Source organism: Spermophilus citellus (assembly GCF_964194105.1).
Source record: "Spermophilus citellus genome assembly, chromosome: 1".
Taxonomy (NCBI): Eukaryota; Metazoa; Chordata; class Mammalia; order Rodentia; family Sciuridae; genus Spermophilus; species Spermophilus citellus.
Window position 1 is genome coordinate 58,754,324 of NC_138182.1, and position 12,697 is coordinate 58,767,020.

Consider the following 12,697-nt stretch of genomic DNA (forward strand, 5'->3'; position numbering starts at 1 on the left):
CTTGGAACAAAATGCTTTTTCTATGATAAGAAGTTTTAAAAAAAATAAATTGGTGGTCCAGTCCACTTTCATGTTTTAATATATATAAATAAAAATTAATTACATATCAAGGATTGCACACAGGGGCGCTTAACCAATAAATATCCCTAGCCATTTTTTTAAATTAATTTATTTTTTTCAAATTTTGAGACAGGGTCTTACTAGGTTGCTCACAGTCTCATTAAATTGCTGAGACTGACTTTGAACCCTGAATTCTCCTGCCTCAGCCCCCAAGCCATTAGGACTACAGGTGTGTAGCTCCACAGCCAATGCTTTGTAATATGTTTAAAAATTTTTAAATACCACCCTTCAACTAGGAAATTGGCATATTTAAAATGCTAAAATTAAGAAATGTAATTGCAGTGAGCATTTATTTAAATAAGAAGATTAGAAAGAGAGATAGAAATGACAGTGACTTTATAAATATATAATTGGAAACCTCTGATCTCAAATCTAACCTTACATCATAATCAAATCATTGGAATTGTGTCCTTTTAATGTAGTAGATACTAAAGAAAGATAATATCTATACTTAGAAAATAATGAATTATTTTTCAATATTGTTGCTGGCCTCTGAGAAATATTAACCTAAGCATGGCTCTCTTAGTGGGCAAATAGAAGATTTAAGGGTGATTGAACAGTCAACAACTCACACTAACTGAAAATACAGAAACTTAAGACAACCAAACATCAGTCACAAAGTCTAATTCTTGAACTTAGAATTTTTATTTCGTTGATTTCAACTCTCTTTATGATGCTTAATTTCTATCAGTCTCTTGACTCTCTCCAATGCTTCTCATACAGTTCTTATTTTCTAGTGAAGCATAAATTTTCTTTGATTTTGACTGATTTAATTAAGAGGCAACTGTCTTCATTATCATCCTGGTATTTCATTGATGGAGAGAGATGATCAGGCATGTTGCTACTCATCTAATTAGAAATTTTAATATCATAAGTATATATCACTTTTGTATGCCTCATAGGGAAATTTAAGATAATTCATATATTTAAGCACTCAAGAGTTTAAGTCCCCCTTTTATTTTAAAAATGTACATATTATCAATGATGAGCTTTCTTTAATATAAATAAACATTTTGTGATATGTAGAGTGAAGGAAAGTCTTCATGTGGGTTTCCTTAATTAACTTCTTGTACCCACAGATTCATGAGAATTTCTAGTAAAAGAAAATAAAATGACAACAACAAAATTTAAAACATTAATGCACACACACACACACACACACACACAAAATAAAAATAAAAAGAGGAAAACATTCCAGCCTACTAAGAACAAAAATGGAAAGTGAATAAAATACAAGGTACAATATTTTTTTATATAATTGAAAAAAAAAGAAATAAAATCTAAAGGGGCTGAAGTTTACTTATTTACTCTTTAAATGTATATTGAGTGTTTGCTATGTAAAAATCATTTGAAATTGTCACCATACATATGTAGCTACGATAAAATACTTGTTTTTGTAGAATTCGCCTTCCAGTGAGAGTAGTTAGGAAATAAACATCAAAATAAGCAATAAACACAATAAATTTTAAATATATAGGTTTTATGAAGAAAAATAAATAGCATGATAAGATTAAGAATAAGTAAGTTGGCAGGAGTTATTTTTGGTGGGATAATTAGTGAAAACTTCTCTGAGGAAGTAACATTTTATCTGTGGTAACATTTTATCTATGTCAAGAAGGCAACAATGCACATCACTGAGAAAAGTGGGTTTTTATTTGTTTTCTGTTTTGGTTTGTTTGTTGTGTTGATGTATCCTTTGTTTTTGACTTTTTACTTACTAGTTGTTTTTTGTTGTTTTCCCAAGCACAGAAAACAGCTGAAGCTACAATGTTGAATTTAAATAGGCTAGGACCAACTTAAGCATGCCTAGAAATAAAACTAGTGTGGCTGAAGCCTGGCATGAAAGAGAAGGTCAGAAAAATAGGAATTATGTAGGGCCTATTATCTTTTACTTAAATGTAGAGGAAAGTTTTTTTATAAAAAAGAAAATGATATGATCTCTTTATACTGAAGAGGAGACAGAAACAAACTAATGATAATGGAGAGAAGTGAAAGAATTTGAGTGAAAATAAAGCAAAAGCCTGCCAAAAAGCAAATACAAGGGGAAAACATGTGGAAGGATGGAATCTTGGAGATGATAATTTGGAGAATAATAATTTGTATAGGCTGAGTCTTATGTGATGAGACTGATAAGACTGAGAGAGAAAAATTAATAGAGAATCAACTATTCTACTTTTGAGAATATTTGTTTTAAGTTGCATAATATTCTATTGACAGAGAGGGATCAAAAGACTAGGAATAGCAAAGAAGGTTGGCAGATATTGGACAGTGGGTAAGCAGCATTGGAGAGTTATGTAGGATCACATAAAATGAGACAAAATATCTGAAAAAGAAAGGTGTACTCATTTAGGTTGATTGCTCTGAGAGGTAAAAGAAGAACAGAAACGTCATCTTTGTATTTATCAACTGAACATCACTCTTCCTTTGAATAAGCCAACAAACAAATAAAAATCTGTTTCACTGAAGAAGTATAGCCCAAGTCTGATAACATTTTAGAAAGGGAGATGAGGTGAAGCATAGCCAACATTTTGTTATTCTCTCATTCTGATAAAGAAGAGTAGGAAAATATTTGAAAAGAAGAGAGAGAGAGAGTACATGCAGATAAACATTAATAGACACAGATGCTTTTAAAGTCAAGGATTTGTAACAAGAAGAGAGTAGAGAATGACCACATTTAGAAGAGCATTTTCTGTAGTCTGAAATTAAAGGGAAAAAAAATGAAAAAGGGAGCTGGGCCATTATAATGAATAATTTATATAATTTTTGCAAAATGCAATTAGTTTATGTTTGAAGTTCTTAAAATTTTTATTTTTATTCATTTTAAGAAGTTAATCTCATTTCTGGGAATATATCCCAAAAATTTATCTAGTAGAATACTATTCACTACAATTTTTAAAACATCAAAATGCAGACAATGTAAAAATATCCTACTATCTATACAATATAATATTATATAATTGTCATAAAATCATAATGTTCTATGACATTAAAAAATGAAAATACATAAAATGATTTTACATATTAAAGAAGAGTAAAAATAAGATTTTTAAATTCTCATAAATAATATTAAAAATGCTCATATATATGCATGTGCATGTTTGTTTTTCTATTTTATGCATGTAAATACAGGTATAAACACAAAGGTATAAGTGTGTATTGTGTATGGTGAATTTTCAAATATACTCAGTTTACATATCTGGTTGCTAAAGTAAATTTTACATTTTTCTCCAAACTGTCTATATATTTTGGAAGGATTTCATAGGAATAGTTTTCTAAAATGTTACAATGAGAAAATATGCAAATAAAATTGTAAATAAATAAATTTGAGAGAACAAAATTCAGGAAAAACTACAGCAATTGAGAGATATTTAAAAGAAGTTTGGAAACAGTTGTGAAGAACAATCCATGGGATTGGACTATTCAATAACACTCAAAATAAAGACTATATATTTCTCCACTTAACAGTAGAAACTTTTATAAATAACCTCTAACTCAACATGAAGTGGACATTTCTTAGAGGAAAATTTATATAGAGAAATACATTTTTAAAGAACAGGAATAGCTAAAATCTGAAACAAGACAGGTATGCCCTTTCTCACCACTTCTATTTAACAGAGTTCTTGAAACACTGGCCAGAGAAATTAGACAGAGAAAAGAAATTAAAGGAATACATATAGGAAAAGAAGAACTTAAACTAGCACTATTTTCTGATGCTATAATTCTTTACCTCAAGACCCAAAAGAACTCCACCAGAAAACTTCCAGAACTAGTAATTGAATTCAGCAAAGTAGCAGGATAAAAAATCAACATCCATAAATCAAAGGCATTTCTGTATATCAATGACAAAACCTCTGAGAAGGAAATGAGGAAAACTACCCCATTCACAATATGCTCAAAAAAAAAAAAAAAAAAAAGATACTTGGGAATCAACTTAACAAAATAAATGAAAGATCTATATAATGAAAACTACAGAATTCTAAAGAGAAAAATCAAAGAAGACCTTAGAAGATGGAAAGATCTACCTTGATCATGGATAGGCAGAATTAATATTGTCAAAATGACCATACTACCAAAAGCAGTATACAGGTTTAATGCAATTCTGATCAAAATCCCAATGGCATTCCTCACAGAAATAGAAAAAGCAATCATGAAATTCCTCTGGAAAAATAAGAGACCCAGAATAGCTAAAGGAATTCTAAGCAGGAAGAGTGAAGCAGGTGGCATCACTATACCAGACCTTAAACTATACTACAGAACAATAGTAACAAAAACATCATGGTATTAGCACCAAAACAGGCCTGTGTGCTGAATTCTGGCTGGGCACAAATCACGAGCCACTCAAGCAGGAACAAACTTTATTTCCAAACCCCCACAGCACTCCACACACACTCCCCAAGAACTTTCCCAGACGCCACCCATGTGGCTCCTCCAGGAACACACCACACACCAACCGGAACTCCCCCGGGAACTCTCCCGGAACACTACCAGGCTGCGCATGCACTCTCAGAACCCCTTGAGAACTCAACGGGAACTCCAAATTAGCAGGTGCCCCAGGGGTCAGTAAAGGTCTAATATACAATTGAATACACAGCCTGTTTCAATCCAGCACTATCCAGTCACAGCAATTATAGACAGCTTAACTTAATATCATCATCTTAATGGCTCGCCTCTCAACCATTACATCTGGCAGAATGCCAGGGGCCATTCCGACTCGGCTATGGCCCTCAGCACTGGTGGACCAATGCTACAGAATATAGGACACAGAGAATACCCCACAAAATTCCAATTATCTTATATTAGACAAAGGTGCCAAAAACATGCAATGGAGAAAGGATAGCATCTTCAACAAATGGTGCTGGGAAAATTGGAAATCCATATGCAACAAAATGAAATTGAATCCCTATCTCTCACCATGCACAAAAGTTAACTAAAAATGGATCAAGAATCTAGGAATTAAACCAGAGACTCTGCATCTAATAGAAGAAAAAGTAGGCCCTAATCTCCATCATGTGGGGCTAGGCCCAATTTCCTTAATAAGACACCTATAGCACAAGAATTAAAACCAAGAATCAACAAATGGAATGAATTCAAATTAAAAAGTTTTTTTTTTTTTTTTTTTTTTTTTTTTTTCTCAGCAAGAGAAATAATATGTGAGATGAATAGGGAGCCTACATCCTGGGAACAAATTTTTACCCCTCACACATTAGATAGAGCTCTAATCTCTAGGGTATACAAAGAACTCAAAAAGTTAAACACCAAAAATAAATAAATAAATAACCCAATCAACAAATGGGCCAAGGACCTAAACAGACACTTCTCAGAAGAGGATATACAATCAATCAACAAATATACAAAAAAAATGCTCATCATCTCTAGCAATCAGAGAAATGTAAATCAAAACTAAGATATCATCTTACTCCAGTCAGAATGGCAGCTATTATGAAGAAAACAACTATAAGTGTTGGCAAGGATGTGGGGAAAAAGGTACACTCATACACTGCTGGTGGGACTGCAATTTGGTGCAGCCAATTTGGAAAGCAGAATGGAGAAAGATTCCTTGGAAATCTAGGAATGGAACCACCATTTAACCCAAGGAACCTAAAAACAGCACACTAAAGAATAGAAATAGGAAAAATTTTATCTTTAGAAGTTTCAGCATCTACACAATTTCAGCAATCAAGAATTACTACAGAGGGGCTGGGGATGTGGCTCAAGCGGTAGCGCGCTCGCCTGGCATGCGTGTGACCCGGGTTCGATCCTCAGCACCACATACCAACAAAGATGTTGTGTCCGCCGAGAACTAAAAAATAAATATTAAAAATTCTCTCTCTCTCTCCCCCCCCTCACTCTCTCTTTAAAAAAAAAAAAGAATTACTACAGAATAAATCTTCAGAGAAATATAACTTTTTGAAATGCTAGTTGAATTAGAAACCCTATGAATTTTAGAGGTAAAACTTTAAAGTTATAGAAACAAATGTTAAACATATTATTTTAAATGTAACATTAAATACAAAGGAGTTAATATTTAAATTTAAATGAAATATTCCAAGAACAGAAAGACAAGAACCACATTATCTTACTAATATAAAAATGCTGATCTCATAGAAGTTAAGAGGTTGGTCATCAACAGTGGCTGATTGGGGAGAGTAGCAAGAACTAGATGGGTAAACACATGGGTTAAATTATAGTTAGCTAGGAGTACAAAGCTCTATTGTTCCTCTGCACCATATGGTAACTGTTGACAAAAGTTAGTACTGCATATCTCAAAACTCTTTGGTAAAAGATTTTAAATGTTTTCACCATGAACAAATTATAGATACTTGAGGAGATGAATGTGCCTGAACTGATTTAAACAATGCACAGTGTATACATGCATCAAAATATCTCATGGCACCACTTAATATTGGCAATTATTATGTTTTTATGATTAGTTAAAAAAATTAAAATGAACAGTATAAAAAAATCTCAAATTAAATCTTTAATAATATACATATATTATAGACCTAGAAAGAAGGGGGGTTAGAAAGTAGTTTAGTATCTAATTCTAACACTGAGACCCTCCTTAAATTCATAATCCTTACCTAACCACGAGGAATACATTGCTCAAACCAGTACTGAAGGAGATTCTGTATTAAGTCCTCTAATTAATCAAGTTCATCCAAACCAAGGAAACCTGAGGAACTGTCACAGCCAGGAGCAGACTATGGGTTCTTCTGTTAATTGTAGTGTGGCATCATGAACTGATTTCTAAAAACGAGATTTGTTTAGAAGCTAAGGAAATTAGATAAATCCTGGATATTATTTAATATCAATGTACCAGTATTGGTTCATTAATTGCTGTTACAATTGCAGTATCAGTCTAGTGCAATGCTTTAGATACTGGGGAAATTGGGTATGGATCATATGAAAACTCTTTACTATTCATATTTTTTCTTTAATCTAAAATAGTTTTAATAAATGGGAGAAAAAAATACTCTGGGATCATTATAAACCCAAAGACTCATGTTAAGGTACCAGGGATGAACAACTGCACAGAATAATATAGTATTGCTCTTTAGATTTTTCCAAAATATTCAGAAGAGGGAATTGTGTGTTTTGAATGTGAATTGCATTAAAAATGGAAACATCTATTTGAAGATGGTGAGATGAAGACATACGCTTTCCTTCCCTTCTGGAAGGCCATTGAAATGGCAGTGCTGAATTAGAAATGCAAATATATTCACAAAAATACTGCTGACTGAGTGAAGGTTTCTCTCAGAAAGTAAAAGCAATTGGAATCATACTGGTCTTACAGACAGGTATCTCAGGTATAATACAGCCATAGTTTAGAAACATATAGACAAAATTTTCAGAGTAAAATTTTGTTTATTGCTAAGCCCTTAATGCTTAGTTACTGAAAATATCAGACAAAGTAGAATCATAAGGTTAAGTAATTGAACAAAAAATCTGCAAAAAGCATTTTATTATTTAACTATGTTACACCACCTTCTCAATTCTTTCTTTTGGTTTCCCTAATCTGAAAACAAACAAAAAAAATCTTTATGTAATCTTTTTTAAAGGAATTATGACTGCCAGGGTGTAAGTTGGCATCATCAGACAAAGACATTGTACATTTGGCTATTGCTAGCAGAAAAGCCATGTGGTAGAAAGAATCTGCCTCCTTAATTCTCATTTATTCACCATAAATTTAAAATTTCTATTCAAAATATGACAAGTACATTAAAAAATTCAAAAGAGAAATGCTAAAAACAGAGAAGATCTGTTGATAAGAATCAATCTCTGATATTATTTATAAATAAGCATGTGTGGTGTCAAAAATAAAGTAGATTTAGGAAGCAAATAAGAAATTTTTGCCAATGTCATTTATGAGAAAAGGACACATGGATTGTTATAATTTGGATCTTGATTGTGACCGAAAGATCATGTTTTAAAGGTTTGGTCCCAGTCTATGACACCATTGGAAGTAGAACAACCTTTAGGTGGTGGGATCCAGTGGAAGAGAGTTAGGTCATTAGGATGTGCCCTCCAAGGAACCCTGATCCTTTCCTGTCTCCCTCCTTGCTTCCTGGCTGCCATGAAGTTAAAGTTTTGGTATACCACATGTTCCTTACTATGGTGTTCTGTCTTTCCACATATTCAAATGCAATGAAACCAATTGTGGGGGAACAAAAACCTCTGTAATCATGAGCAACAATAAAGTTATTGCTTAAATTTATTGTTCCTAATAAGTTTTTTATGTCAATATTTTACTACAATCACAGCTGACTAATACATGGCTAAAAAAGAATGACTATAAAATTCAAAATGCACTAAAGAAGAAAAATTACAAAATAAGAACTTTAGAAGAAATTATAGCATGCTAAAATTTTCCAAGATGACTTTCTTAAAATGTGGGGGGAAAAGGAAAAATGAGAGAAAAGTTAATACTTGAGTAGATAATTTCAGGAAGGTCCATATATAGCAAATAGTCATGAAAGAAAGAAATTAATCAAAGCATTTAAATTTTATAAAACCTTGAGAAACAACAAGTCATATGTTGGGTTATATGGTTATATTATAGTCCAACTAGACATTTACATGAAGTTTCTAATCAGAAGGTTTAAAGAGAAATACAGATAATTATCATGAGTGCATGTTTTTAATTATGAAGAAACAAAAAGCACATTAATATCAGGTTTCTCATCAAAGGCAATAAACTTAAATCAAGTAAAGTCTCCAATGATCTGAGAATATAGTTTTGAGCATAGAATTTGTTATCCTTTATATACATCAAGCAAGGGTGAGAACAGGAAAGAGGAAAGCAAAAACTCATTTTTCTCACACATTTATTTGGAAAGAATTAGTTGAGGTTAGATTTAACAAAATGAAGAAGTAAAATTTCTGTCCCTCCCAGAAAAAAGACAGAAGAAGAAATAAAAGAACTAATAATCAACCAAAAAGATACTGTAATGTAAAGACATAAATAGTTATGCTGATGATATAATTCAAATCAGTTTTAAAAGTTTGTAAACTTGCCAGGCACAATGACACACATCTGTAATTCCAGAAACTTGGGAGGCTGAAGCAAGAGGATGAAAATTTTGAGACTAATCTTATGCTAGGATTACAAGAATGCACCACCATACCTGGCCACTTATTTTTTTATTTGTTCTAATTAGTTATACATGAAAAATAGAATGCACTTTGATACTTCATATATAAATGGAGTATAACTTCCCATTCTTCTGGTTGAATATAATGTGGAATCACACCCGTCAGGTAGTCATATATGCACATAGGATAATAATGTCTGATCCATTCTACTATCATTCTGAACCCCATATCCCTCCCCCTCCTTTTACTCCCCTCTACCTAATGTTTCTTAGCATGATATTCTCCAGCTCCATCCATTTACCTGCAAATGCCATAATTCCATTCTTCCTTAAGGCTGAGTAATATTCCATTATGTATATATACCACATTTTCTTTATCCAATCATCTGTTGACAGGCATCTAGGTTGGTTCCATAGTTTAGCTATTGTCAGTTGAGCTGTTATAAACATTGATGTGACTACAGCATGGTAATATGCTGATTTTAAGTCCTTTGGGTATAAACTGAGGAGTGCGTTAGCTAGGAAAAATGGTGGTTCCATTCCAGGTTTTCTGAGGAATCAGTTATTTTTTAATGTAACCTAGTTTCAGAAAAGTGAGGCACTCAATATTTTCTCAGTAATTAATCAATGATGATAAAATAAATATTTCCTTTGATTATAATGATTGACTACAGTGAATATTTTACATTAGAACAGATACACATATGAATTAAATTTTACTATTTTACTGGAATTGACAATAGAATATTAGAGTTTCAAGCAATTTTTCTTTTTTGGAAATTTCCTTCGATCCAGATCTATGATGTGTTTTGGAAAAACAATGACATAATTACTTCTGGTCTAAGGAATCTAATACTACAGTAAAGGAAAGTTATTTGTTAAGACCAATCCGTGAGTGTGGTAAAACTGCAGCTTCTTAAATTTGTGCAACCATATGCCCATTATATTTTATGTATACAACTAATTGAGATATTTAATGAAAATAGAAGGTAAATTGATTATACAAAATATAATATATAAATATATTACATTCATTATATAAAAATATAACATCATACATGAAAATAAAAAATTGTTTTATTTCATAATGAACACCTTTAAAGCTTAATTGGATTCACCTTTAGCTTTGTGATAATAAAGCCTTTTGTGAATATAGACTATTTATCTAAGAAAGCATCATCCTGCTCTGTTATTATTGGGTACACTCTAGTAGTGATCATACCACATACAACTATACTTACAAGGCAACTTACAATCATGACATCATTTTGTTAAAGCTTTCTGTGAAGAGTTCACAAATCTGAAACAATCCTTTTCTAGTTATCCAACACAGAGTCCTTTAAATATACAAAGCTTTTAAAAGGTCACTTTATATTGTCATATTTCCATATCCTAATTTTAAAATGTGTTTAAGACACTAATACTATGTTTAAACACTAATTTTATAATTATTACTTTGTAATATCAAATACTTTTTTTTAATTTTATATTTCTAAAACCCAAAATTGATTGTGTGTTGAGCATTTTCCTGCAGAATCTTATGTATTTGTCCATTTGGTCTTCACTTACAAAACTTTCCCATTGTAAGTTTATTCTGGGCAAATATTTTTCTGTGATCTCATCATATTTTCACAGAAAGAAAATAAACATTTATTCAGTTTAACACTTTCCTTAATTATGTCTACCTACACTTTGTTATAATACACACTTATTTTCTATGTAAATAAAGGTAAACTATCTAAAATTATTTTAAAATTGTTTTGTTGGGCTTTTTATTTATGTTCTCTATTATCAATCTTAGTATACATGTTTTGTCTTCAAGGTTTTTATATAGCACAAATTATCTATTGTGTTAGTCTATTCATACCATTTTATGAAACTCTTGCTAACTAAACTTGGCCAAATTTCATTGGGTGTTGAGACTTAATAAAGCCACATATAACCAAAAGAATGTGAGTAGATTTATTACTCATATAATGAGGCTTTCTGGAGAGAATAAGAAAGCTCCCAGCAGATCTAAAAATAGCTTAAGAAAGCAGGGAAAGGGACGACTTAGTTGGTGTGAATGTCCAGAATACATTGGGGTTTGGTTGATGTAGCATGTTTGAAATGTTCCAAAAATCAGCAGGACAATTTGAGCTCTCTTGTCAACTTGTTTTGATTTAGTGGAAGAAAATAGAGAGGGTTGAGATTTAGAAGTTATCAACCCCTCCCCCCCCAAAAAAAAACACCAAAAAACAAAAACAACAAAATGTAAACAAACTATTATAGCTAGAGATGAGAAATGTGCATACTCTGAAGCCTAGAAAAAAAAAATAACTATGTTTCTACCAATTATGATTCTGACCTAATTTAAAACATTTTATATATCCAGTTAAATATACCTTACTAACTTCATCTTATTACTTAAGAAAGACAGATATCATCATGTCTAGGTTATCACATTCTATGCATCACTATTTATTTGCCATTGTTTGGTTTCATGCTAAAATGCTTTGATCATACAAGAAAGGAATTCATGACATAGATAGATTCCTAGAATAGTTATTATTTTTGTAGATTTAGCCAGCATTTTACACTTTACCTCTGTGAAGAGACAACTTTACCAATTGTGGGAGCAGGTTATTTGTATGTGGCCCTAGAATAGAAACTTCATCAAAATTATATCACCTACATGAATGCTACTATACCAAGAATTCTAACATAGTTATTCATATAACAGGTAAATAAATTATTGTACATTCAAGTTTACAAAATGATTATATGCTCTTGTTGACAATTGTACCCAATGATAGCCATTATCATTACATATTGTGTTATTATTTCAATTCATTTGCTATATGCTGTTAGGCTTTAGAATAAGTTAGATTTATTATATTTTCAATAAACAGCTAAAAAATGCCTGACCATTTTATGATTAATATTTTTGCTGTCTGATGCAACACAGGGATAAAGCATTAAATGACTGTATCTCAATGTGATTTTATTAGTGTTTTTTCTCTTTTGATGTAAGTGGGAAAAATGAGCAATGAGGCATGGTGGAGGTTTTGAGGTAAAGAGTAAGGTGAGAAAAAGTAGTAAGTTTCTAGAGAAAAATTAATTAATTTGGTTTACTTTCGGGGTTTACTCTGACTCTAAATCCTTTTTGCTCAGATGATACTGTAAAATCCCATGCATATTAGTTCTAAGAATTTTGGCCAAATATTAGAAAATTATATCTGCTTTGTCACATTCTGAATAAATTAATTGGTTATTTTATAGAGTACAAAGAAAAAAAATTCAGAAATTTATGTGGTGCATATCTATCAGTAAGGCTTATCAAGAAGTTCTTTTTATTTGTCTATTCAGGGTAACATTGAGACCATCAAATATTATTTGTTCTTGTTTCTCAATCTGTGTCAGGTAAGGTCTCACTTTTAAAAATTGTTTTAAAAATGCAAGTAGAACTGAAGATACATATTTAAAATACATAGATCTCACAAATA